At 36.8% G+C, this 23,432-nt stretch overlaps 1 protein-coding gene and 1 long non-coding RNA gene across 16 annotated transcripts in view; one reads left to right on the forward strand and one right to left on the reverse strand.

Annotated features, from left to right (window-relative positions):
* EYA4 (EYA transcriptional coactivator and phosphatase 4) overlaps nt 1-23,432 on the forward strand; it is a 296,169-nt gene that overhangs the window by 171,686 nt on the left and 101,051 nt on the right. The gene's annotated exons all lie outside the window — the stretch shown is intronic.
* The window catches only part of LOC108397060 (uncharacterized), a 47,776-nt gene continuing 39,921 nt past the window's right edge, over nt 15,578-23,432 (reverse strand). Inside the window, exons 4-7 of one of the 2 annotated variants that reach the window (XR_005054799.2) lie at nt 22,060-22,258; nt 18,677-18,841; nt 18,465-18,562; nt 15,578-17,592 (exon numbers count right to left, since the gene is read on the reverse strand). This is a non-coding gene — a long non-coding RNA (uncharacterized lncRNA). Of the gene's footprint in view, nt 17,593-18,464; nt 18,842-22,059; nt 22,259-23,432 lie in introns of both variants that reach the window. The other variant, XR_012124241.1, reaches the window with a different exon arrangement.

A 23,432-nucleotide genomic window follows, 5' to 3' on the forward strand; every position in this document is an offset into this window, starting at 1 on the left:
TGCAAGTGTCAGTAACTTAAAGATGTGGCTATTCTTGGATTCTCTGTCTATTCACAGGTATTTAAGTATTGGAGTGCCAAAACTGGCACATAGTTGATGCAATGATGGAACACCAAGAAGAGAGCAACATATGCTAAAGAACATTTTGTACAAAAAGAATATAACTGAGTAGTCATTGAATAAAAGAATGCCAAAAATAGTATTTATTGTATGTGTGTACTGAGGTTGAGTTTTTATAACATAAAAATAAAACCAACAAAATGTCTTTATTATAAACTCTAAGTAGCATTACTTACACATGTATATACATTCTTTTTACTCATTAAGAACCACAAGCGTTCACATATTTGCTTTCTCTCTTGCTCCCTGTCCCCTCCCATGCATGCATATGTGTCAGAAAGAGTGGGGGTTGGGAGTCAAGGAAGAGACTGACTGATTCATGAGGTTTTTTTTAAATCCTGGGGCTAGATAATTCTATTCTAAACAAAATCTAAAGTAAAGAACTGAGCTCCAAATGAAATACTGTATCAGCATAAAATGTATGCGAGGTGGAGACCCACTGACTTATAAAATGCTGCCTCACTTGGAATGTAGAGCTAATATAATTCATTTATTTAGCTAGCTTTATAGTGTGTTGGTTTTGGATTTAGAAAGATTAGAACAAATGTAGATGGAAACTGTTTTTACAGTAGGGAAGTAATTAAATTGGATGTGGAGAATTTGTCAGGAAAATTCTCGGAGTGACACGTGTATCAGCAAATTCTTTGTCTAGCTTGGCCTTAATTCTTCTTTTGGAAAGAAATCCTTGGGCTGCAGATGTGACTGATAGATTGGAAAAAAGAATTAACAAACACATGCAGTGTAAGTAAAGTAAAAATAGTCGTTTTAGGAATAACAGTGTGTGTATACATTAAAGGTCAGACATTAGGGAGAGTAGGCTCATAAAATCTGATTGAATATGTTGTCATATTGAAAAGGATATACTTTTCATAGAAAAGTGCCTCATAGAAAATCAACTTCATTTATTTACCCCTGTGTTACTAACCACGTTCAGAATATAGCATTCTTGGTCATTGTTCCTAAAACAAATGTTAACCGTATATGAGAAGACTAAAATTTATATTTTTCTCATAATTTCCCCTACCCTAACACTGTCTGTTAGTAGATAGATCATCTTAGAATTTAAGTTGAAATATGTTTATGCTGAGTTTTTTCTGTATTCATTGTGTGTTTATTTGTGAAGATTTGTGCCTCATGTGAACTCACTCTAAGAGCTCCTGGATGAGCAAAGTTAATAGCAGGCTTCTATGAGGATTACGTTAGTTTTTCACTGTTCTCTTTTCCATCTTTTTTATTTCTGATAGGAAGTGGGGAAATAATTTATTTCTTTCTATAATTGCATTCTTGGCAAATATGTTTGAGAGCCTCTATGTTAAAATAGTACCCAAGTGACCTCTTTGGTGATTTTCTTTGGTGAAGTGTGGTTTCTGTTTTCATTTTCCTTTTTGAGTCACTAAGTGGTAGAGAATTTTCACCAAGAAGAGACCAAGAACATACAAAGGAAATCAAACTCAAATCAGGCAATTTTATTTTATACTTGTTCTGTTAATTAAGGGCTGAATGAAAATAAAGTGTTTATTGAAATTGGCCTGTGCAGTGACTTCTAGGAAATATTAGTTCTTTTCCTGTTACTGCTTCATCTCCTGCTGTCCAGAGGCCTGCCAGCAGCTTACCATAAGGAAATCTAAGGGAGAATATTAAAATATAGGAAATACTTAAAGTACATTTGAGCTAAGATGATAGTTTTTCCACGTGAAGAGTTAAAAATGATTCTGTGGGAAATGGTGAGGGTAGACTCTTGGATTTGCTGAGAATTTAATGTTGATTGAAATCAGCAAGCCATGGTCACGTGATGTGTCTCCTCGCCTTAGTCTGTGCTAACTTCATAACTGCCAAGAGAAAGGCCAAGTGACTCTCCAGCTTGTAGTGAATCTCAGTGTTATATGTAGTATTTCAATGATCACCAGGAAATTTATCTATGCAGTGTCTAGTAAAAGCTTAAAAATGCAACTATTTCACCTTATGTAAATACTTATGATTTAACAATGTTATATTTAAGGCATTAAGTTATACATGTTTATTTGCTAATAAAATAATTACTGCAATACTTCCAGAAGTCTGGAATGTTCATCCATTATAATTTCCTGTCACAAAATTAAATTAAGTGCTGTGTTTTTTTCATAACAGTGAAAGCTGAGAGCTCCTTCATGAAAACACCCATAATATTTGACTGTGTCCAATCAAACATCCATCTAGACCAGTATTCTGGTCTAAGAAGCATCAGAAATCCTTACTACCAGGTTGTGTGTCCTCAAACTTGAAAATTTCAGGACGTAGTACCAATGAACTTTGGTTCTCTCAGTAACATTATCTAGCTGTAAATCCATGGGATTATGTAATCATTTATTGGATTTAGCTACATTACTAGTGTATGTTACCTTTTGGACTAAAGAATACAGAAAATTACTAACCACAATACGAAGTAATAATGCCTTCTAATTGTTTAAAACCACCTCTTTCAAATTATAAGATATTTTTCCCCTGAAAATGATAGATGAGTGATAGATAGATATTCTAAGAATGCACTTTAATTCTTGTGTTTAGGATTTGAAGAAAAAGGTCCTGAATACTCAATCTATATATTAAATAATTTAGTTACCCTGAACTATATTACAGCTTAATCTTTTTCTTTCCAATTTTGAGAGTATTTTCTCTCATTCCAGGACCTGGCCTCATGCAGACACTTCTCTAGTCTCTTCATCATTTTGGCTAGCCTTCACTGGAGGTTTTCTAAAACCATTTTGCCTTCTCTGGGGTGTGCTGACAGATTCCTACAGGTGCGGAAACAGCTGCAGTTTCGAACAAGAGTGAATGATGTGTTGTGTTGCTGTTAATCATATCCTCAATATGTGGGAGATCATGACCCTTTTGATCAGGGCAGCTTATTGAGCTATTTCCTCAAAAGATTGTCTAAGATATTTGCTAAATCCAGTGACAGCAATCATAGCTGAAAATTTAAAGAACAGTCTCAAATCTTAGATTATTGTTTCCCTAATGCCTCGTCATATATGTCTCTGATCAGCCTTGTGCTGTAATTACATTGGCAACCCCTGGTAATTAATCTTTATTGGCCAGCATAGCTTAGTTATCTGTACATTGTTGGTCTCTTTGTGCATTTGTTCTCCAAAGTTAATCATCTTCCATGATTAAATATGAGTAAAATAATATGTGGGAATGGCTCTTACACGTTGTTGCCCACAGGATAGTGGCTTATTGTGTGTGTTTATATTTGAACAAGACATCGTTAAACCCATTAAGGGAGAAGGATGGGCAGCAACTAAAGGGAAAAAGGACCTCATAATTGACACTTCTTCCTTCACACATGGGTTTTTCAGCTTTTGCTTCACTGTCTTCAGATCCCTAGGTTTTATTCTTCATCTTTTGCTTTCCTTTCATTTCATATTTTTCACATGTCATATCTGTTCACAATTCTTGACATGGCCCTCAATGCCTAGCGTGCTCTGCCCACTTCCTATTACTCTAGCTTTGGTGCAGTGAAGCTTCCCCTGATGAGGTGGCCTGCATTCAGATCCCTTCCCTCCTTTCCCAGGGGCTGTACCTCTCCTTCCCCATTTGTACCAACTTCGCTCCTCCTCCTTCTAGTTTTTCTCTCCTACTTAATTTCAGCTCACCCTTTAGATTGCTGCTCTTCCCTGGCTGGCCCACTGGTCTACCCCACCATCACGTGGCTGCAGGACTCCATGTGCTTCTCCTACAGAGGCACCTCACTGGATTGATGCCTGCTTACTCCACTTTCAAGCACCACAGGGTTAGAGACCATACCTGCTTTTTTTGCTCCCCATTCTTATTGTCATAGGGACTAGCATTTGGCATGTCCTCAACACATACCTGTTAGGTGAATAAATAACTTCCAAATATACAAGTCCAGTTTGTAATCTGTCCTGGAAGATCTCTTGTAACCACAAATCCCTAATATAACTTTATTAGGGATTTCTCTCTGCCATCTCAAATTCCTCTTATAAAAAATTTTAACGATTATCTCTCCCCATGATCTTTTCTTTCCAGTGATAATTCTTCAGTTGTCCAGCCTCAGAACTTTAGAATAATCTTTGACTCTTCCTCTCTTTCCATTCCCAAATCCTTCTGGTTATCAAGTTGTATTTCATTTTCTTCTGCTATACTTTGAATCTCATGATTCTGCCCCCTCCTCCTGCCACTGTGAAAGTTCAAGCTCTCCTCATCTCACTTTTGAATTAATAAAACAAATCCTCATGGGGCTCCCTTGAATATAGGCCTTGCCTTTCTATTCCACCAAGCTGTTGGATGAGCCTCTGCTAAAGAGACTTTCCATCTGACTCTGCCCTGTTCATTAATCAGACAGTATTTAGTAGACATTTAGAGTGTACACAGAAGCATGTACAAAACCATTAACTAATAGAGTTGTGTGCAAGAGGTAAACATGAGGATATATACTGTCCAAACCTACTTGCTGTCTGCAAGAAGTCAGGGATTATTGGGCTGCCTGTTATCCCCTCTCCCATTGTTCTTGTTCTAATCTGCTAGATGTTCACTTGGTCCCATTTCATATTCCTCCTTTAGCTCCAAACTGATGTAAGAGTATGTGAATCTAACATGGGCTTCAGAAAGTACATTCCAAAAAGTACATACATATATACTGGGTACATGGGTACTTTGATTTTTATTCTTTTCCTCTCCTGTTCTCGTTTCCTTCATAGACCTCAAAGTGAAGTAAGATATTTGTATGTGGTGTGTCTACCCGAGAGCATCTCTTTTTGGGCAGTACTCATCTGGTAGTTCTGCAAGATGGGCTCACTTCACTAGCGGGGTGGAGGAGATTCGTACCACCCTAGTGCAGCTGGAGCTCAGGCACAGTGGCCAGAGTGGTTGGGAAGAGTTGCCTGGAAGATTTCAGGCTATGGCTGAATGTCAAAAAAGAGGTAAGATTTGAAGAAATGGGGAAAAGAGAACCCCTGTTGAGGTACAAAAAAGGACCAGAAATTGCAACTGAAAGACATCTTTTAGGAATGATGAGTTGCCCCACTTGATTGTTGTGAAGAAATAGAGGCTGAGGTTGGAAAATAGCTAAATTAGCACAGACTGAGGCTGGCTTGGTTTCCTAATCATTTTAACTAAGACTCTTATTGGTTTTAGCTACCATATGAGCCAGTTTAAGCAGGGAAGGGGGGTTTTATTCATTATTTTGTTGTTCTGATTTTAAACAAGGGTGTAAGACCTAAGCAAACTTGAGAAGAGGGAGCCTGCTGGACCTCATATTGTCTGGGAGCCAGGAACTGCCTTCCTGTTCATCTCCTGTCCACAGGCGTCCTTTTTGCTTAGCCATATCAGTGTCTTTATCTCTGCTTATGAAGATGGTCTGATCAGTCTTGTTTTTTCTGCAGGTCCCACAGTAGGAGGAAAATGCCCATGGGACGCTGCTCTTGATTTTATAATTTTTACCTGTTTAGGCACCTTGATAATAGGATCTCTCTCTTTTTCTTAATCTCTGTTCCAGATTCCTGGGGAAGGGAATGGTGTTAGAGAGACAGGTTTGCAACACAGACACATGGCTTTCAGGAGCCACCTCTTGGAGCATATGAAGCAGAGAGGAGATCTTCCAAGAAAAGGATGATGGGCAGATAACCAAACAAGTGCCCTCAACTCTCCACCTCTGCCCAGAATATATAACTCACCTGTTCTCTCCAGCACCCATTCCCTGAGTCCTTTGTTTTATATAATCCAGTTTATATCACTATGCCCTTCCCTAATTAGGTATAACTCAGTGGTTATGCATTTCATGAGGATGGAGACTTGGAGTTTGATTTCACAGGTCAGACATCTACAAACTATTTCTGCAATGTAGAGATTGCTTGAGAGAGCTTTAAGTGGAGTGGCAGCCAGACAACAAAGAGGAGCTCCATTCACCTCTTTCTATGAAACTTTGACCAATTTTTGACCTTCCTGTGCGCATTCCCAAGCTGATGAGTTGCTATTCAGTGGAAACCAATTGAATACCAAATACCAGTCCAAATGTAAATTGCTCTCTCCATTTCCTGAGATTCATCCAGTTGTTAAATGACTGTCTGATGAATGCATTTCTTACTGCACTTTAAATTATTTACTTTTCTGAAAACATTTTTTGCCAAAATAAGTGTCTAGGTTTGACTTTCTTTTTTTTTTTAATCCAAACACACCCAAATAAATAAAACCAGCAATCAATAATCTGAAGTCCACACTTGAAATTTTGGCAACCTGTCTCTACAGGCATTGGGAAATCACCAAAGGATTTCTGATCAGGTAATAACATGATTAAAATATACTTGTGATGACAGATCAGCCATAGCACAGTTGTCTGGAAGCAGGAATCCAGCTATGAGACTTATTTGAAAGACATTGAGCAAATTTGGGGAAGGCATTATACATTATTTTTTAACACATTTTGTTTAACACACATATTGTTTAACCACATTTTTCAAATTTTCTATGCCATGTTTTTTTTTGTCTTAAGAGCAAATATATATATAAAGCATGAACTAATAGATTCAGCTTGAAATAGGCATGGTGGCAGTGGGAGGAATCTGGCTGCTTCCTTCTGACAACTTATATTATTCTCAAAAGATGAGAAAATGCTTGATTTATCCACATATATTAATGATGAATTCCAGAGAATGGCTACATTCCTGGTCAGCCTCTCGTACCGTAAACTGGGTTCCTCTGAAGTCTTTATGGTTAATAATATGAAACAGTCTTTCTGGAGACTGTTAGCTGCTTTGAATTAATCTGCTCAGAGTAACACATCACATAAAGTAGCATTCGTTTCGTGGCTTTTATCCTGAGGACCTGAGGGGCTAAGACAAGACTCTAGTTATCATCAGTTAAGAATCAAAATTATTATGGATGGGGCAGCGAGGGTCTCTTGAGTTTATACCTTGTTGACTGATGTTCTGCTTAGGAGTTACCAAACTGCATAAACCCTTATGGTCATGCTGGACTGAGAGTATCCTTAGTGCAGAATTCTAGACTCAATGTGAGTAGAAACATGGAAGCTTTTGGGGAGCTCCACTGTATGTTGGGCCAACATAAGGTGGGAATAAAGAAGAGGATCTTACAGTTTTCTTTTCAGCAGTCAGTTATAGGAACACTTATTCTTGCCCTTAAAGCTACTGTTTATTGGCATCTCCTGTGTGTTAGGCACTGGTCTGAGTGCTGGGAGTTATTGCAGTGAACCAAACAGGAGCATGTGTGATGAGAGAGTATGTTAAAAGATGACATATGCTGGGGCATCAAACAGAGGAAGAGGAATATTGTGGGGGAGAGGTTGTGATTTTAAACTAGATGGTGATTAAGCAAAGACTTGAAGGAAATTAGGGAGTAAGCTGAGAGGAGGGCTGGGGGAAGTGCATTCCTGTGGGGAGGAGCGGGTGCACAGGCCCTGCACAGGAAGCCTGGGTGGCGTATTCAAGCAACAGCAGGGAGGACAGTGTGACTAATAGAGTGAGCCCAGAGTTTCGAATTTGGAAAACCAACATTCTAGAAAAAATTGCTATTTCTGGTCTTTCCTGTATTGTGATAATTATTTACTTGGACTTTTAATAAATCAATTGCAAATAACTTTTTCTTGACTTATTGGTTATAGTCTCTGACAGGCACCTCATCCATCAGTGAGACAAGGTGGGGTTCATTCCCAGCGAGGAACACCTCTCTTCACTCCCACACACCTCCTCCAAGACCAGGACTCTCTTCTCATTAGAAGTCTTCAAGCTTCTTCACTAACAGAGCTCACAGACCTGAAGGCTAGTTTTATTTCTTTCTTTTTTTAAGAATGCTCCTAAAGTTTTAGTCGTAAATATAGATGAAGATTTAGTTAAGGATTCCAAAAATTTGATTCATAAAGGTTCAGAGGTTCTGCTCATTATCTCACAGTTAATCAGCACATCTCAGTTGTCTTAGCAACCTATACAGTGTTCTCACTTGCTTTTCAATAAGCCAGTGGATGAATGGATTCCTTGTTCACATGTTTATGGGTTTCTATCACCTGATACTTGATGTCTTCCTGGCAGGCTTCCTATGCCAAATAACTGTATTTATATTCTTAAAATTCTTGTAACTAAAATTAAGCTCTACTTTTCCTAAAACTCTAAATTTCTGGTGAGAAAATATCCAACATAAGAATTGTTGGAAGAAAAAGATATATGTTATATTTTTTAAATATTTTAATTATAATTAATTTCAAGCTCAGCAAACCGAATCATCTAATGAACTTCACCCACACGATTATTTGTCAACTACAGAAAAAGAAAAAAACGTAGTGACAAATTTAGGTGTCATTGAGTTTATTTCCCCAAACTGACTTGATTGCTTCTCTCAGATGATGTGTCAGAACATATTTTCTCTTACCTTGCACATAATTCTAAAGTTTTTGAGCTCAAACCTCATTAAGGCTTATATGGGCATGCACACATGTCACAGTGGCGAATGTAGTAGACTGCCCAAGCTCAGATCCTGGCAGCTTGACCTTAAATAAACTATTTCATGTCTCTTTGCCTCAGATGTCCTCATCTGTAAGATGGGGATAATACCATATTATCACATGGGGTTATTTGAAGGACCAAGTGGACAAATATATGGAAAGCACTCAGAGAACTACCTGTCTGCCACAGACTAGGTGACTTTAAATGACTGCTCTTATTACATACAGGCATCATAATAGAATTGACAGGTGACAATCTAAGAGTAAAAAGAAGACAGAACAATAATGAAACAAATGTACGAATGCAAACTGTGCAGTCACATGGGATGTTGTGGCCTTCACACAGAAGTGCTGTATGTTTCAGTAAGCCCTGGGTGCCCTGGCATGCCTTAGTACAGTACAATGATTCTCATTAGTGTTAATCACCTGAATTCTCTGAGTAAAAGTTAAATCATATTTACCATCATTAACAGTTTGGAATTATTTCTATACAAAATGATTGCATTTTAAATGTGCCATTGCTTAAAATAATGCACATGTGAGCCACCCAGAAATTTTGACTAAACCCTAATGATCATTTCTTGAAGGTTCTGGATAGATGAGGTTTTGTAGAATTATTTGCTTTTCCCATTAATAGGAACAATTCAATGTCAGGATCATTTAGGGATTTTTTCAATCCACTTTAGGTACCTAGCACAGTACCTGGTATGTAGTAGGAAAGCAATAAATATTTATTATTCAAATGAGTGAATGCATAGGCAGCTAGGTTTTACATTTTTCATTTGTGAGTTCTTTATGTCTTTACCTGTACTCTTCTCACTACCGTGTGCCACACAATAACTAATTAGGCTTCAATGTCATTCGTAAGCAAGGTCAAATCTAAGAGACCTCTTACCTTACTATAGCAAGTTGTGAAATTGTACAACCCACCAGGTTCCCAATACAGTCCCAACTTACTGGCCCAGTGTCCCCTCTGGTTAGAGTCTTATTTTCAAGAAAATCTCAGTTTGCATGATAAATTTTATGTTTACTCTAATTAAAATCACCGTCCCATTACTAAATTTTTCAAGATAGAAGCATAAACAATCAATCAAGCTCTTGTTTCTCCATTCCTCTCTTTTTCTGTCCATTCCCTTCCTTTGTCTTCCTTTTTTAGGAGGCATTGCACTTTATCTTTAAGGCAACACTATGTGAAAATGCTCCTTGAAACAAAAGATCACTTAGGAAATAACTTCTGTTTTTATAGGCTTGACTTAAATAGGAAGCTCCTTTATTGCATTCCTTCTCAAAAACACCATCTTTTCATGAACCACACAGTCCTACTACATGAAGTGATGTGATTCTTTATCTCTGCTAGATTACCCATTCTCCCATTTTCTGTTATTCTTCAGATGGAAGATCCAGAGTTGCAACTAATGGCAATGTTAGATATCATTCTAGCGCCTGGGAAAAAAGATGATTAATGTGGTTTGGCAGAACCCCAAGGCAGATGCACCACACCCTCTGTGCAGCAGCTGTTGTAGTGAGGATGGCTGGCTTTAGAGGGGAACATCGTGTCTGACATTGAAGGGGAGACAAAACAGGCTGCTGTAGCTCAGACATTGACTTTTATGTATTGTTAAACATAATGTTGCACCTATGTGCTCTCAGGCTACTGTGTACTCTAAAAGTTCCTGTGTCTTGGGGACTAAAATAGTTTGAGAAATACAAGGCTTAGAAAATGATGCTAGTGAAGCCAGCTTTTTGAGGGTCCAGAATGAGTCACCCGACTTTGGTGGTGGAAAAGTGCTCTCTTTTGTAGACACTGACACTTAACCCAACTCATGGCTCCTGCAGACTCTTGACGTTGGGACAAGGGCATCCATGTGAGAGTATAGGCAGCATAGAACAACCCATCAATACCTTAGAAAAATAACTCAAGGTCAGTTTCCCAGGAACATCGTTTGACTGTTGGGGCTGCTTAGACAGAGTCAATAAACTCCACAGGCAGATTTCAAAGCTTTTTCCTGACAGTAGAAGAAGAGCAATGTGAGGCTTCAGAATTCTCCACAATTCCTGTATGTTCAGTGCCTTTTTACACTTTCAATTCCTTTTCCAACTTATTGATGGCATTCCGCCTAACAAATTCTTGATTATTAGGCATAGAAATTTTAATAAAATTGAATTTTGTTTCATGGAAGTTTTCTTTTTCATGCAATGATTACTGCTTTTGAGGAACATTAGAAATAGTTCGCTTTTACATATTAATAGTCTCTTGTTGTTTTATCAACTATCAGAACTTTAAACAGTATTTGGAAAGTTTTTGGAAATCTTTTTTTTTACTTGAATACATGACCCAGCTTCTCACAGTGCGTTCTTGTGTGTGTCCCCTCTCTGTGGTCATGCATTGAGGATCCATTTAATTAAAGCAGCTGAGTGGCTGCTAAATAAAATTGGGAAAAAAAAGGACGGTGCAAAATGTAGGCCTTGTCTTCAGATTAAGAATTAGATGAATAGCAAAAGAATGCTTCTTCTCCAACTGTGCAGTTCTGGAGAGTGACCAAACTGGTTTTACAAACCATGTGAATTGATTCTGTGTGTATGGGAAGGGTGAAGGGAGTGTTGAGACGAGTTTATTCAAAGTATTTTGAGTGTTTTTTACTTTCTAGATGATCTTGGGGATTATTTCTTTTCCTAATAGGGAAGGGAATTTTATTCAATAGACTTTCATTAAATTGAATTTTGATTTCCAAATTGAAGCTGCATCGGTTGGTCGAACTCTCACTGAGTGACTGTCAGGACACCTCCATTTCTTCTTATTTAGAGAATCTGATTTATTCAGTTGATTTTTTCCTTCGTATTTTCATGTTACTTTTGCCCAGTTGGCTTTCTGTTGATATTGTCAGGAGTAAGAATAAGAAGTTCTCACTCTGACATGTGTTTCTTATTTCAAAGTTTTCCCCTAAAATTACTCCTTTTGCGTGCTATATAGAAGGTTTGTTTAGAAAACTTGGGGAAGCTTCTAAATTAGTGGAGTACAGAATTTCTCTAAAAATGTGGACATTTTCTTTGGTAAATTGTAGAATGGGAAAGGCCAGTTTCCTAAAGAATGTCCTGATGTGACTTTCTGGGGGAAAAAAAAAGCCAGTTTTCTGGTTAAAATTGTATTGAGTAAAATCTCTTCAATTGCAACTAGTGAGATGCTCACGTAGATGAGAAACCCATGTAGGGTTATTACAGTTGATGTGATTGGTGTATGATGCAGAAGGATTGAATTTGTTTAAGATTAATCATGAGTGAAAGTTAATTTAGTATATTGTATAGCATCACTACATGGTTGTTTATCTCTTGGCTGAATGTGTGCCTTCCAAGGTCTGCAGTCTTGTGCCACCCTGTTTAGAGCAGTGCCAGCTCAGGGCAGCCTGTACCCACGCCAGGTCATGTTAAATCCAGGTCAGCATCCAAGGGGAATCAATTTGCTTTGCTAGTTTATTTTCTGGGCATCATTTATACATGCTCAATTTTTTTCAGTGTCAGACCAAACATATTTATGTTAGAATTTATTCTTTGTGATTGTAAACCACTTATTTTGGAGCCAATATAAATTATTCCTAATGAAGCACTAGGGACAGAAGGAAATTATTTTTGTTAAACTAGTACTTCAGTATATTTCTCTCCCTCTTTCAAACAGAGGACTCCTGTGAGAAACTGATATTCAGTATTACTCATTATCTTGTTAGTTCACTAGATCAAGATGTGGGTGTGTGGTATAGAAAAGTAGGAAAGTTGGGAGTTAAAAGCAGGCTGATACAAGCTATTGAGAATGAAAAATCAAATGAGGCCACTTATGTTTTAAATCAAGAATATATTTTTGGTGAAAATATTTTCTAATGATTCACAGAAGAATGTTGTCAACTTTGCCTACATCTGCTGAAAATCAAAATAAAAGTAGTTATGTAGCATTGAATTCTGGCAGGAGTCTGTGCTGTGACATGAAACAAAGTTCCCATTAAATGACGATACTTTGTATTTTTCTGGCTTTAAAAGTAGTTTCCTGACTTAAAAATGTAGCAGCATTTTTTTCTCCTCTACATTACATGGACAAGTTGGCAACATGCCCGTCTGATTTCCAGAGTAGGTTTCTTAACATAATTTTGATGGGAAGATAATTGTTTAATGTTAGTGTTTAAAGTTCTGCCATAGTTTAAATAAACTGAAAAAAAGAAAACACAAAGAGGAGTTTTTGTATAATTACTGGTAAAACATACATGGAACATTTAGGCAGTAAGGTCCGAACAAATGGGAATAAGGGTTTCCAAGTTTTATAATATTCATAAGGATCCTTTCACTCATTGCTTGATTTTTTATGTTTCTGAATTTATACAACAGAAGAGCAGTGTATTTATCTATTTCTAGTTTTTTGTGTGCTTATACTCTCTACTTAAAAGAGTGTCATATAAAAATGAAAATCACCTAATATGTGTTATGTGCCAAACAACATCACTACAATATAAACTGAGGCAGAGACTAGTTAGAAAATTCCATCCCAGCCCCCTCATGTAAACAGTTTGTGCTAATGTAAGGATTTTTATTTAGCAAAATCTATGAAAATTGACTTTGTGCTCTGGACATCACAGTGAAAGCTATCACCCTCTAACAATATTGTATTTAAAGTATCACTAGTTAGCTTCTCTTTTAACAGTGTTATTTTGTAAAAACCTTGGAGATGTTCTAAATTGTAATTTGTGTTCAAACCAACTTCAGTCAGCATCTTCTCCTTGTATGTTAAATAGTAGACTTTTTCTTACTTGATTGGCATTAATTCTAATCAGCTCTAACCTTTTTGTGTAGAATGGAGACAAAGAGTTTGAAATGGTTCCTACAGGCAGCTTTGGTTCTGAAATTAAATGGAGAGAGCGAGCTTGAATTCTCCTATTTTGTTCTAGTGCTCTCTTCATAGAAAATTATATCAATTACCATAGAGTTTAGATACACACAAATTCTGAGTGCAAATATCATTCCCCTATTTACTAATATCGAGGTTTCCTATCCTTTTTAACTTAAAGAACTGGACACTTTCTCTTCTATTCTCATAAAGACTAACTTAGATACTATGTTTAATGTTTGACATATAGTAAACATTCAATGAAAGGTAGTTATCTTCTCTGTGTACACAGCTGACTCTGGGAACTTATGACCTGACCTAACTGAAATGTGGCAAAAATCCTTGAGTTATCTTTCCTAGGAATAAGCAGCCTTGGATTGAGGGTCTTTTCCTGCATCTCCCTCTCTCTATAACAGGAACTCAGTATTTTAGCAGATGTAGAGAAAACATGCCAGGCAGCATCCGTGCCATGGTGGTGATGGTGGGGTGGGAGTGGGGCTATACTGCTTTTTCTGTCCTTTGAGCGGTAACCACAGTGAACTACGGGGGAAAGAGGGGAGAGCTGGGGAGTTGCCCACTGCCTCATTGTGACCAGCCTTCTTCACTGGCTGTGGGAGGGATTTCCTTTACCTTTTTTGTTCCAAAATTTCAGCCAAAAACATTTTTTTCACCAAAATTATTTATATGATTCTTGGGAGGAAGATTTACATATGTGTATGTACACACACACACATCTTGTTTGTATCTTTGTAGATCTGTGGACCCAGCAGGCACACCCCGACACCCCCACAGATTGCAGACTGACACTGAAGGATGTCAAATGGCAATTCTTAAAACTTCTCCAAGATACCTTATTAGGGAGAAGTACTTTGGTACATCTGTTAAGTCATTGAGTGGCAGGTTCTTATGATGTTATCTTTCTTATTTAATTAGTTGCTCATTATTTATTAATTATCTCTCTATAAACAACACTTGCCCTTTTTATTCCCTGTGAGATTTCTGAAAGGGTAACACTCATAAAATAACACAGTATTATAAAAAGCATCTCAAAGTGAGAATCTAGTTAAGTATCTGGAAGCTTAAATTCAAACTAATTCATTGTCATCACAAATGTTGAAATATGTACTGAAACAGTTCATTCAGTTTTTCCCTGAAAAAATTCATTTTGATGAAACACTATGGGGACTTTTTCACTGTAATTGGCAATCGTATGCCTGCCTCTTTGTCTAATCTCATGATTGAGGGAACAGTGCGATATAAAGATGCCGTTGAGACATGACTAGGAGGAAATGTTGCTACATGTTTATCCCTTGTGTAAAAATCCTGAGCCATCACTAAGTACGGTCTTTATATATTAGCTCAGTCAATAATAATTAGGATTATGTTAGATCTGTAGTAAGCCAGAAGGATTAGAATTTAAACCCAAAAGAATAATAGAGTGAACCCATTTGAAAATATAACAAAAATCTCATGTTTTTAGAGGAATAAGAGAGGGGACCAGTTTGGTTATAGAACTGCTATGGGTTGTAGAACTCTTAATTATTTAATATACTACTTCTATTAATTGTGAAAATACTACTACTAATAATAAATACCTTTTGCTGAGTGCTCGAGAAGTGGCACTGTGCAGTGACGAAGGGTCTGGGCCCTGGAGACAGACGGGCCACGGTGGAATCAAGCTCCTGCCATTTGCTCCATCAGCTGGGGCCCTTTTCTTAACCTTTCAGAGCCTCTCTTTTGCATCTGCTGCAGATAATAACAATGCCTGCCTTCTAGAGTTGTAGGGGGGATTAAACTAGCTAAACCTAAGGGTTCAGAACAGCAAGTGCTGTTTTACTGGTTCTATTGTGCTTTATGCATCTGTGTAAAAAGAAGCATTACTGTTGTACAGGCCAAGTAGTCAGTGTGTTATGCTAAATTAGAACTGATGTAGTTTTAGTACACCAGAAAGTAAACAGGATTCTGGGGTTCTTAAGACATAAACATTTTTTTTTAAAGTAAGGGTCCTTTCATACCATCTTAATTTGTTTATACAGAAAAATAGAGATTGACCTGATAAAGAATGAAAACTATGAAATAGCTAGCTACCTTGCTTTACTGATATTTTCCTCAGTCTTCCTTTAACTCCTAAACACCTAGCCTGAACAATAGTGCTGTAGAGAGCATAGTCATATAAAACAAGCAATCCTTCAATTTTCCTTCTTTAACTAAAGGAAAAAAATAAGACTTTGTTTTGGTATGTTTAAGTCAAGGGTAGTTACGTACAGCATACAATGTTAGTTCCATATTAAAATGACAATGATGAAAAGGTTATTAAGAAAGATGACATTGAACTTCAAGGATTTTCCTGAAGGTTCCCCCCCACACACAATAATTTATTTATTTATTTACGTATGATTGCATTCAGCTCCTTAAAATAACCTATTAAAATCTGAGTGATGATAGTCTTCCATTTGCACATTCATAATTTAGACTCTTTTATAAAAGAAAGGAAGCTACTCCACAATTAGTACTTCAGAACCGGGAGATTATCTATTCCCAGCATATATTCTTAATGAAAATGTCTTGGGAATTTAAACGAATGATGCCTTTGGACTGCTTCCTTTATTCACAATTTAAGTGAGTGCTGCAACAAGAGATAGATTAAATTTAAACTATAAAGCACATTCTCTTTTCTAAGTCTGAAATTATTTAGGTGATGAGGGGAAAGCAGTTAAGAGCCCTAGTTTCTAAAGCCACAAATAACTTCATTCCATTAAATCGTTCACATGAATTTAGTTTATGGAAAATCTGTGCTTGTCCCAGTCATTGTGCTCCTTCTGAAAAGACAGTACAGGCATACCTCATTTTTTTGTGCTTCACTGTCTTGTGCTTCGCAGATAGTGTGTTTTTTACACAGTGAGGGTTTGTGGTACTCTGAGTTGAGCAACCCTATTGGAATAATTTTTCCAACATCTGCTCTCTTTGTATCTCTGTCATATTTTGGTAATTCTCACAGTATTGCAAGTTTCTCATTATTATTATATTTGTTATGGGTGATCGCTGATCAGTAATTATGATTCAGTGAAAGCTCAAATGATGGCTAGCATTTTTTAACAAAGTATTTTTAAAGTACGTGCCTTGTTTTTTGTAGACATAATCTCATTGCACACTATAGAGACTATAGTAGAAATAAAATTTTCATATGCACTGGAAAACCAAACATTTTCAATTAACTCTCTTGATTGTGAAAGTCATTTTATTGTTGTGGTCTGGAACCAAAGCTGTAGTATCTCTGAGGTATGTTTATACAAACTCGTAATGGATTTGACAAGTAGTGCTTCCTAGCTAAGTATTTTTCTTAAAACATTCAGAGCTGATTTTTTTTATATTACAAATGTAATATATTACAGATCCTTTATGTAGAAAATTCATACAGTCATACTAAATAAGATAAAATCTTCTCTATTTCTAGCTCCTGTCTTCTGAGTAATAAGAAACAATTCCAGTTGTTGGCTTGAATATGGAAGATCTTTACTAATATAAAATATTTGAGACTAATATTCTATGCATTTAGTTATCAGCTCAGTCTATAAGTAATAGAAAGCATTTCCATTTGGTTTGGAATGTATTTCTGGTTTCCACATGGTCCTGCTTCTTCAGCCGCCTCAAAGTGGTTTGCTTATATTTGCTAGTCCCCATGGCTCTTCCTGTGAAGAGAGGGAAATGGGAAACCCTAATTCCTGTTCACTTGATTCAACATCTACTATTACATTCTATTTTAAAGCTCTCCCCTGACAGGACCTTCTCACTCATTCTTAGCTGCCTTTAAATGTGCTCTTCTTACAGCGGGACACACTCCCTGGGGTCTTCTTGTGGATAACTCTTTAGTTTTCCATTCTCACTTAGGAACCTTCTTCGTGAAAATCATTTCCTAGTGCTCTGAGTTTGAGGTGACTTTCCTATCCACTGTCTTAGTTCCCTGTGCTCACCACTGGCATGGCCTTAACGCACTGTGATAGAATATTATCCAGCTCCCTGCTACCCTAACTGAACTTTGAGCTGGTAGGAACCATGCTTTTCATCTGTGTTCCAAGGATCCTCGCCATCTCCTGGCACATGGAAGTCAGTGGATATGTGAACGAGTGAACACATCAGCAATATTTTGGCAGTCACTCTCCTGCAAGAGAAAACAGAATGGAATATACTTCTTACAGTCTAAATGGTTCTGACTAAATATAATGGTTATTTTGGTAGCAGAAAGCACTGTTGTTCTGAAAAATGCAAGGCTGTGAGGTAACTTATTTTATTCTTTCATTTATCACTGTAAGATGATTAATTGCAACAAATTCATAAAAAAATTCTCAATATTTTGAATTCAGCTACTGATCTATAGAATGAAAATACTCTTGATTCATTAATCTAACAAATGTTTATTGAATGCCAACAATGTACCAGGCACTATTTTATGGGAGTATAAAACATCAGGGAATAAAACAGACAGAAGTTTACTCTTTGGAGTTTACATTCTAGTGGTGGCAGGCAAACAATAAACAGGATTAATACATTAAGACAGAGTACATTAGGTATTGGTAAGTACTATGGAAAGAATAGTAAGAATAAGAGAGTGGTAGGTGATGTGGTGGTGGTGGTGGTGGGATCAGGTAGAGGAGAAAGGCAGTTCATCTTAGGTCATTATAAGAGTTTTACCTTTTCCTGGGAGTGAGCTGGAAAGCGTTTGGAGGGCTGTGAGCTGAGGATTGAATGATTTGACTTTGTCTTTAATAGGATCACTTTGATTTCTTTGTAGAACAGTGCCATACGCTGGAACTCTGTGATGCAAATGTTCTATAATCTGTGCTGTCCAGTATAGTAGCTTCTAGTCACATATGGCTATTGAGTGCTTGAAATGTGGCTAGTGCAACTGAGCAGTTGAATTTTTAATTTGAATTTATATTTAAACAGCCACATGTAGCAAGTTTTTATTGTATTGGACAGCACAGACACAGAGGAAAGACTGAAGGGAAACCTAATGTTATTTATATTAATTACCTTGTGTATATAATGTAGACGTTCAAAGTTCAGTAAATGTTTCCATTCATTAATTTAACTTGCATTTTTTTAGCACTTCACATAGGCCAGGTTCTGTCCTAGGTATTGTGTGGAATTCAAAATCTATTAGATGTAGGTCTTGCCTTAAAGAGATTCACAAAATAATAAGAGTGATGAGACACATACACAAGTAGTAACACAAGATAGTCTACCATAAGGCAATGGTTGGTAGTTGGCCACAGGAGAGAGAGAATGATGTCCAGGCTTCCTGGGAGACATGGCATCTGGCTGCATCTGAGAGGCATTCAATGCAAGCAGCACATCATACGCATTGGAATAAATATGGGCATGCCCATGGGTAACTCATAGTCCAAGATCTGTAAGCAGGAGTGGAAGATAAGGCTGGAAAGGAAATCCTTGGCAACAGTATATATTTTGTGAATATTCTTCATTAAAAATATCCTAAGATTTCCCATGACATTCAGTGCCTTTGTCTTCAAAATCCTCTGTTGTCCTCAGCTAAATGCCAATATATATCAATTAGTTGCATAGATCCTATACATCAATTAGGCTGCATAGCCTATATGCATTTTCAAGTTGAAAGCTGTTAACAGCTGTATAAAACCTGTTTTTATACATTAATTAAATATGTAATTTCTTTTCCAGGTAGACTACTATGATTTTTTAATTCTAGACATTTTACCATCAAAATTAAAATGAAATACATAAAATTTATTTGTTTCACTCCTCATAATTGTGAGTAGAAAAAATTAGGAAAAAATGCGGGAAATTTTAAATTAGGCTTACTTATCATTATAGAGAAAAGCTGACTAAAATGTACCTATTAGCGCTCATTTATCTAGAAGTTGGAAGATAAATCACTTATTTGACTTTTAACTTTCATATGTATTATGTTTCTCTTAAGAAGATTTTGCATACAGCTGTTGATATATCTCAATATAATACACACTACACCATACCTTTAAATTTAGAAAGAAAGAAAGAACTTTGCTATCCCTTTTTTTGTTAGGGAGAGGATTAATTAAAATCCTTAAAGTGGGCTTTTAAATTAATTGCCTAAATGCTAATTTAGTTTTATCAACCACACGTTATCATTTGATTTTATTAACCTACACTGTTAAATAAATGAATCTAGACATTTTTCAACTGAAGGAAATGTATTCATCACAAGACGTTTATGTAGATCATTCTACATGTTTAGTGTTGTTGGGAATTTGTGTCTCTTAAGAGAAGATAGGCCTAGATGTTGAATGGGAGCAACAGGGAGAAGGAAACAGACCGCACAAGGCCAGACTCTCCCAAATCACCAGGACTTCTGTTCTTGCTCACTTCCTTCCCTGCTCGACAAGCCCACTTATGCCCCAACCCTCAGAAGCATCACATTACAGTTTAACAGAAGCAGTTCACAGGATGCCAGCTCCCCTGACTTCTGAATAATCCCGAGACCCCCTGTGCCACAGATAAAACACAAAAATAAATCTGCCTAGCTCCCATGATTTTAGTCTCCTAAACTCAATTAAGTTGAGCCTGATAGGGTTTTGTCAGTCAAATAGTGAGCTCTATGTAGATTCAAATTCAACTTAGGGTGCCTACGTTTGTTACTGATTTTCTTTTTCAGGAACAAAAACAACTGCTGCTGTTTTCCATTTTTCAGCTTCCTTGTAAAGGTATTTCTTATTGAAACCAAACTCTTATTTCTGAAATTCCTAGACCACTATCTATCATGCGATTCAAGTCTATTATCCAAATGGTTGAGTGCCAGAAAATCCGAAGCTGCTTGTTTTGGTTGCTGATTTTCTCTAGCATTCTTTGGAGGATTTGAAGTAACGTGGAAGGGCAAAAAAAAAAAAATACTGACCTAAGAGCTAAACGTGAAAAGCGGATTAGGACAATCTTTAATGTAATTATGCAAACAGTCTCAGAACTGTAATGCTTACCTTTATAAATGTTATAGTATATATACCTTTTCTTTTATTGACCCTGCAGTTTGGATTTTACTAAAGAGCATTTATTGCTAAAGATTCAAACAGTTCTTACTAAGCACATCGTGCAGTTTACATTTGGACCTTTGGCACGGTGAACAGACCATTCTTGGGGAGTGCCCAGCTGAATGTTTGGGTGAGGAGCTAGGGAAGTTATTCTCCTCAGAGGGCGGCATCTGGCTCCCTGGCAGATCCTATGTGCACTTCTGTTAATGGGCTTAAATTTATCTGGAAGTCTTTTATGTGGTTACATTGCAAATGGACTGTCTGCATAGTCATGTCCTCCTGGATGATTTGTGTGGAGCTTTTTTTAAAAAAAAAAACATATCTTTGTCTGGTTTCTAGAATGTAGACATAAGATTGAATGGATATCAGCAGGGAAAAAAAAGCATTCTTACAAAGGCGATCTAGTATAATGGAAGGGAATGTAGATTTTAGAGCCAGACTAAATGTGAAACCTGAATTTACCATTTGCTGACTGTTAGGCCTTGGATAAGTTACGTAACCTCTTAGTGCCTCAGTTTCCCTATCCAAAGAGAAGGTGATCATAACAGTGCTTATGGCATAAGTTTCTGAGGTTGTCCCCCCACCCCGGCATACACTGAGCACTCAGTGAGTGTTTGGCATGGTGGAATGTCTCTCTGTAGTGTTCATCAGACTAGAGCATGTATGTGATTTAGGATTAAATCCAGGTTTAACTATCCAGTGGTGTAAGGCTATTTCTTATTTTTCGTGGAACTTATGAAGATGTGTGGTCATTTTTAGTGGAGAGTAACTTCAATTCCTTTTTAAGTAGTAAAAAAAAAGTTCACCTTCCACTAACTAGACTTTGATCTTGCAAAACCCCTGTTCCAATCTGGATTTTATTTTAAGTGAAAATGAAGTTGGTGAGTCAGTGGTCCTGGGTCAGTAGCTTCCATATTACATGGAAAAGAGTTGGGTTTTGACAGGCAAAGAAGACATTTGAGGCTAGACTGGCAAAATAATTTGGAAGTATTTCTGCTCAACCAAAATTAAAGCATTGAAATTTATATTCACTTCTTTCAGGGCTATTCAAATGGACTTTAAGAAAATAAAGAAGTCTATTAAGCTTTTGAAACACTTCAAGTACAGTTACACCTGTGCATGTCTATGAAAAATTTAACATAGGAAATTTACCTAAGAAACATAATACTTGGCATCCTGGAAAGCTTCCTACTGAATGTGATACGAATAAAATGCTCATGTAAAAAATATTTTTAAAGATAGGAATGTGTTATTGTGTTTCTTAAATACAAATTACATGCTGCTTTTTCTCCAACTGAGATTTAAACTTTTGAGTGAACAGCAATGTACAAGGACCAGGGGAGAAAGAAAACATATTTGAGAAAGTATTATTTCAGTTGGTATAAATCCAGCTTAATTAAGGGCTTTGGGTAATTACTATTCAGGTCACAAATTTTCAAAAATGTACCACTAACATAAAAATCAGCACCTTCTTCCAAAAGTAAAATTACAATTTCTCTATGAAGGAGCTCCTTCTAGAAAAAAAAATCTTCATATTTTTTCTTTAAAGTAAGATCTTAATTTCTTCTATCAATCAGGAACCTTACCTTCCTTCTTGAAGGCTCCCTACTCTCTCAAGCAGCCGCATAGTCCCTCCTATTGACCTGGCTTTCCTCCCCTCCTGTGGGCTCCCTGCAGTCCACTTCAAACAGGGTTCTGGTTCCCCAGTGGGCCAGTTAACTGATTACCCCCAGCTGTTGATTCACCCTTGGCATTGCTGGGTTTTGCCTCCTTCAGCCTTGAGTACTGGGGGAAGGGAAAGGGAGTTGAAGGAGATCAAAGTAGCAGTGTTCTGGTTGGAGCATAAGCGGTGGGGTTAAACCCTCAGTCCTGTCTTCTGATTCTCCCTCCCCTTCTTCCACCACTGCTGGACCTTCTGCTCTCCTGCACCTAAATCAGGAGACCGAATGGGGTGAGGGGCTAAACCTTAAACTATGCAGTTAGAAATTGTTATTTATTTTAACTTAGAATGCAAGCAGCCAAAGGTTTAATGATGAATGATGTTTATTTAATTGTATAGTACACTTACAGAAATAGAAGATAGCAGGTGAGATCTTGATGTTTGTTTCACTCAGTATTTTTTGATTATATACTATGTTCTCTGCAAGGTACTCCAGGGGAAAGTTAAGATGAGTAAAACTACACCCTGCCCTCAGGCAGCTCAGAGTCATGTAGTTAAAAAAATTATTGTGGAGTAGAACACAATTGTTAACTTGCATTGCGAGAAAAATACAAAACTCTGTGAAAAAAGGAAACAGTGTAACACCAGCATAAATTTTTTATCTGTAATCAACAAAATATTGTATCCTGTCTTTAGAAAATCTAGGAAACATAAAATGTATTAAAAGAGAACCAAAATCAGTCACCCTAGAGATAAGCACACTTTGGTACATATATTTTATGTCAATTTGAAATAATACTGTATATAATCACATTTTCTATCTTGCTTTTTAAAAAATAACTATATTATTAACATTTTACCATGTAATTGAAAATCATTTGCATACTTATAACATCATAGGATATAACAGTTTATGTAATCATTTTCCCATTTGGGGACATTTCTATTCCCTTCAAAGTTTCCCCTCTTATAAATAATTCATTGAATATATTTATGCATAAGTCTCCTCATATTTCTGATTTTCTTAGAATGAACTTCTAAAAGTGGAATTCTAAGTCAAAGGCCATGCATATTTTAAAGCTCTTGAAACATTTTGCCAGACAGCTTTCCACCAAGTTGGTGCCGTTTTAAAGTCAAACCACAGGGCATAGAAATTCTTATCGTAGGCGTGCCAGAATTACGAATTACGGTTTTGTTTTTTTCTTTTAACTATAGCTTTTGCTATTTTGATAAGTAAAACTGGTATGTATTTTTCCTCTGGGGCAGTTTCAAAATTTAGTTTTGAAGTGAAATATACAT

The sequence above is a fragment of the Manis javanica genome, chromosome 13 (genome assembly GCF_040802235.1).
Source record: "Manis javanica isolate MJ-LG chromosome 13, MJ_LKY, whole genome shotgun sequence".
Taxonomy (NCBI): Eukaryota; Metazoa; Chordata; class Mammalia; order Pholidota; family Manidae; genus Manis; species Manis javanica.